Genomic DNA, 6,048 nt, shown 5'->3' with positions numbered 1-6,048 from the left:
AAAAATGCTAATTTAAACACAGACACAGACACACACGCACAAAAACAATGGAGAGCTTATAAATAATAAGAAACATTTGATATCAATAACAAATAGATATATTTAAGATAAAATCATTGGATGAATGAGCTTCCTTTTAATGTATGAAAAATTGGGCTTCCTTCTAATGTATTTTTAATGCTCATATATAATTTAAATTAATATATATATACTAATTCGGTCCATTTTTTCAAATTAAAACCGAACCGAATTAACTGATTGTTTAAAATTTCAAAACCAAACTTCTCAATTAACCCGAACCGAATTTCTGAATTAATTCGGTTCGGTCGGTTAATTTGGTTTAGCCAAAATTTTGCACACCCCTAGATAAGGGTATGAAGATGTTTATTCATACAAATGAGCGATCACATGATGATGCATTGAACAACTGTCTATTGGACTATCCAAATGGTTATCACTTATCGTGTAGAATAGTCCACGATTATGGTTGTACACCATTAATCCTTTGACCCGGGACAATGTAAATACTCTACATACTAGCATGCACTTTGATCTGTTTATCAACACCATGGAGGGTCATCATGTGGCGAGGTTGTGTGTAGTTTCGAAATACGTAGGAACAAATATATTATAGTCGGGGATTCACCGTTTGTCTATGTGTGAAGATATCATATGTAATCTTATGAGTTTATAGTGCAAGGAGTCTTTAGCTATAGTAAGAAATGTGCTTTAGGAAAATGTGTTTTCTTAGTTGCACATAACATGCCACTATTAGTACGCAAAGATACATAATATCATTATCGAATTCATATGCAACTCTTGATATACCAATGATTGCAGTTTATATATGAATTGAAGAGACCGTATTGTACGCTAACCATAACTTAAGATTCTTGTAGGAACTATCAATGATACATAAGGGATCATGGGGCTATGCTACTAGACGGTTTTACAATGATCTGATGAGTGCAATCAGAAATAAATTTTGACATTCTTGATCAAAGAGTTGATGAAAAGAATCTGGCTAATTAGGCTAAGCTCAAATAAAAATAAATGTTATTCTAAATCAGAAAAGGGGATGTGCACCCACAGCTAGCTTAATTGCTAATTGAGAAATGAGAGTAGAACTGCATAGGGATGTAAATGAACCAAACGATTTGCGAGCTATTCGAAGCTCGGCTTGATAAAAAGCTCGTTTGAGTTTGTTTGTTAATCATATCAAACCAAGCTCAAGCTCGATTTTGAGCTCGAAAATTTAATCAAACCAAGCTCAAGCCTAAGGATATTCGGCTTGTGAGCTCGCAAACATGTTTGATAATAGGCTCGCGAGCTCGAGCTCGAGCTCGGCTCATTTAAGTGGCTCGTACTCGAGCTCGAGCTCGGCTCGTTTAGGTGGCTCGCAAACATTATTTTGGAATGTTCAATAATATACTTATTTATGTTTTTTTTGCTCTTATTTGTGTCGTTTTGGTTATTTATGAATGAATTTATATTTTTATGTCTGATTTAAAATTAGTTTATAGATATATTTAATTTTTAACAAGCTCGATTCAAATTCAAACTCGAGCTCAATTCTATGCTTATCGAGCTTGAAAACGAGACGATCTCAAGCCAGGCTTGTTAAACATGTTAAACAAGCTATTAATGAATCAAGCTCGAGTCTGGCTTGATTAACATTCTAAACGAGCTTTTAACGAGCCGAGCTCGAGCCTGGCTTGATTAACATGCTAAACGAGCTTTTAACGAGCCGAGCTCGAGCTTTTAACGAGTTCAGTAATTTCAATACAAACCAAGCTCGAGCCTGATAATAGAAGCTCGAATCGAGCTCGAGCCTCAAACAGTTTTAAACAAACCAAGCTCAAACCTGATACTCTTTGGTTTGGTTTGGATCGTTTACATCCCTAGAACTGCATGTTTTGGTGAAAAAATTCACTAAACTGACAACTGCCCCCATATGGTAAGTGAAAATTTTGATTTTCAAAATATAAAAATTTCAGTTTTCATTATATGAACAAAACTTTTATCCTTGACACATCGACGCTGTCAAATCGTCGATTGGGGTTATAATGAGTTCAAAATAATTTATTTAGTGAATCTAGAATTTATTGATTAATGATAGTACTAGTAGTGGTGCCTTCTAATATGTACAAATTTTTATAAAATATTCTAGAGGGATATATAATTAACTAACTAATAAGTTAATTAGATAAATTAAATAATGTTATTTAATTCAAATAATATATTTATGTGTGTATTAAAAATGCATATGTAAATTTATTATTGTTTATATATACATTTTATATGAATATATAAAGATGAGTATATATTATTAATATGTCGTGCATTATCAAAAGTTGATAAATATATGATATAATAATATAAGAATTTTATTTAATGAAAATGTAGAGTCCTAGTGAGACAAAGATTAGAAATCGTAATGGGAGAGGGACTGTTAAGGAATTACTATTACTTAAGAATTTAGATGATCGGCAAAATCAAAACAACACTTAAATGTTTCAAAAACAACTGCAATATAACAGGAACCAGTTCAACCGTCTAAACTTCCAACCGCGTAGCCTTCAACATCTTGAATTTTAGAGGCCTACCATTCAACCGTTTGAAGCAGAAGAAGTTCAAACTTTCCAACCAGCTATTCGAAGACTTTATATCGAGTCATTAAAGAGCTATTTATAGCTCACTCAGTGAAAGACATTCTCTGACAGGTTTTTTTAATGGTTTTGCACCACTACAAGTCAACCATGTTCTGCACTAGTCCTGATATTGATCTAAATTTATGTCACTATCCCAAAAAAGAAAGATTACTTATATCCTACAAATTCTGATGGTAAAAACAATTGTCATAAAAGGATACTCAGCAGTAACTCTTCAAGTAACGTGATTCAAAGCTATGCTAGTAAAGAGAACATTAAATACTTTGCTGAAGAACAATTAATGTATTTGCAGCTAATAATGACATATTATTCCAAGATTACATGTTAACGTTACTCATCTATTTCCGACAGTTGGAATGATAATTTATATAAGAAGAGCTGAAAGTGTGCAAAAATAGACACAACAACGAGATACATAAATCATCAAGCTTTCAGTAGTGCGATTATTACAAGCCTGCATACTTAAAGAGTTTGAGCACAATCAAAGATCATATACCTCATCGCTCATCAAGCACGCACTCAGCAGAAAGTTATCTGATCATTCAAATATCACATTCGTGCTACTAAAACAGATTGTTTACTTACATCAGTAACCTTTTGGTTATTTGATTAATAGTGGTGTATGGTGAACCTAGGGTTTTTAAAATCCAAAAGTGTAAAGTGATCACTAAGAGTTCCGAAACAGGCAGTGTGATAAGTTCTGATTGGAGTGGGCTGTTACAAAGAGTTATGTAAAGCCAAAGTAATTTGGTGAAATCTATAGGAAGGATGGGTGCGTAGGAGTGTTTTTCTCTGAACATCCATAAAAATCTCGTGTCCTTACTTTTCGCAAGCTTTTACATTTCAAATCATATCTTGTTAATTAGACTGACAACTTGTTGAAACTATCATTAGAAATATAGAACTGTTTTTCACACATTTCAAGTGGTTCATATTTCTAACTGTTTGAGAAAAACTTTCAACCGCATAAAAACAGTTCAAAACAAATTTTAAAAGCAAATATTTTTCAAAGAATTTATTCACTCTCCTCTAAACTCTTTCTCGATCCCAACATGGACTATTTTGTGATTAGGAATCAACATCTATAAATATTTCATTGAGTGTCATATGAAATAACCCATTGCAAATAAAAATAAGCAAAAAAGTTCACCAAAACCCTCTCCACTTCCATAGCAAGTTTTGGCCACCTAGAAGAAAACTTGATGAATATTTCGACCAAGCTCTTCCACAACTGCATCGTCATGCAAACGCTGCAACGACTTCGGATTTTGAAAATTCGGACGTCATAGTCTCACGCATAATTGTTTGCGATTTCTAGTACAATCCAAAAAAGAGCACATTTTCTCATCGTGGATCTAATTTGTCGATTAAGAGGCGGAGATCCGTTCGAAGAGATATACAAAAAAAGTAATATCCGCTAGTCTCGGATTGGTTTGGATTTTAGCGTTTAAAACGAGCAAATATACAATCTAAACACCATATGGATGTTTAAATAAATATATGATGCCCAAGAAAAGTTTCGAGTTTCGAAATTATAAAGTTAAAACTTTCGATGCGTTTTATGTGCGAGAAATCGATACACCAACAATTCTATATAGCACTAGGGGCACCCTTTTGGGTGTCCCCAGCACCTCCCTGGTTGTCTAGGCAACTTTTGAAGCACGAGTTTTTTTCCTTCCGATTTGTTTACTTCAAGTTTTCTTTGTCTTATTTGCTTAATTTCAACTCATTAAGCCTAAAAATTCCAACATCAAAATCATTTCCTCCAAAGTAATTATAGTTTACATAAACGTCAAATATACATAAAATTAGGCTTTATATAAAATTTAATGTGTGTGTATGTATATAATATATATATATATATATATATATATATATATATATACACACACACACACTTCACGTTTAAAAATATATTATTTGTATAATACCTGGGCTAATTGCACGATGGGACGTGTAAAAATTCTAAAATCCTCAAAATCCCCTCAAAATATTAACAGACTAATATATCATCCGGTTTTAAAACAAAAACATCCGAGCCCAATGGTAAGAAAAACTCGAACATATTTACTTTATTTGTAAATGATTTTATGCATGTTTTTAAAATTTTTTTTTAATAAAATTAATTTTACAGCTGGGTTTTTGCTTATTTGAAAATTTAAAATTACAATGGTTGCTGATGTAATTTTCCAATAATCTGTTGTGGGAGTAATTAATTTTCCAATCTATATCTATTATAAAAAAAAGGTGAAAATGTGCAGATGGAATGTGGAAAATTAATTTTCTTGTTTATAAAAGTTTGATATATACATTTAAAAATATTTCTCCAAGTCGAATATACATTAGGGCTTGGCATGTTAAAGTAAGGGGAAGAAAATCTTGTATTCTATTCTATTTGGGTAATATAATTTATTAATTTCTAATCAAATCTCATATTTGATTCTATTTCGGTAATATAATATCTAATATCTTGAAATTATTACTTTAAGGTGGATTCCCACGCATGAATTGGGTTGCAAATGTTGACATTTAACTGTTAGATATAAGGTTCGATTAATAAATTTCATATTACTATTATTTTAAAAATTAGATATCTTTTGAGATGTTCTTAAGCTGACTAAGGATCAAGATCTAACACCTACATCGATCATATTCTTAAAATATTTGCACCAAAAACAAGGTAAACAACTTAAGGAAGACTCAATTACCTCGTACTGTTCAGAAGATCTACCTAAAATTTCTCTTCTTACAACAATAGAGATGTTGCAGATCCTGGACAACACGATTATTCCTGAAATAACTCCAACATCTGCTCCAGAGAAGGTGAAAAACTTAAGGAAGACTCAATGCTCTTGTAAGATCTTCTTGAAATTTCGTTTCTTACAACAATAGAGAATCTGCAGACCCCGGACAACACGATTATTCCTAAAATAACTCCAACATCTGCTCCAGAGACTGATGCACTTATCACAATGGTCATACCATGACAATCAGTAGCAATAATGGATCCCAAGTTTGACGTTGCATCCCATACAAAATAGGCTGGTATCTCACCGTCTCAACAGATCGATACAACAAATCAGACGAATGTAGCATCTTCAACTATGCTCCCATTGATTAATGAGATAATCAAAACATTTTTGAAATTATGTTCATCATTACTCCGCAAAAGCTACCAGCTCAAAAAGGAGAAGAAGAGATACCAAAAGAACATATGGCTAATGACCCTAAACCGCAAATGCCTACACACATTCACACATAACAAGAAGCACCTGAACTTGAGTTGACACACACTTCTCCATCAATCTCACCTCCAAAGTTCCAGGATCAAGATCAATGATATGATCCAAAATTTCCACAATTTGATCTAATGCAT

The sequence above is a fragment of the Primulina eburnea genome, chromosome 16, assembly GCF_022965805.1.
Source record: "Primulina eburnea isolate SZY01 chromosome 16, ASM2296580v1, whole genome shotgun sequence".
NCBI classification, from domain to species: domain Eukaryota; kingdom Viridiplantae; phylum Streptophyta; class Magnoliopsida; order Lamiales; family Gesneriaceae; genus Primulina; species Primulina eburnea.
This window is presented reverse-complemented; position numbering follows the sequence as displayed.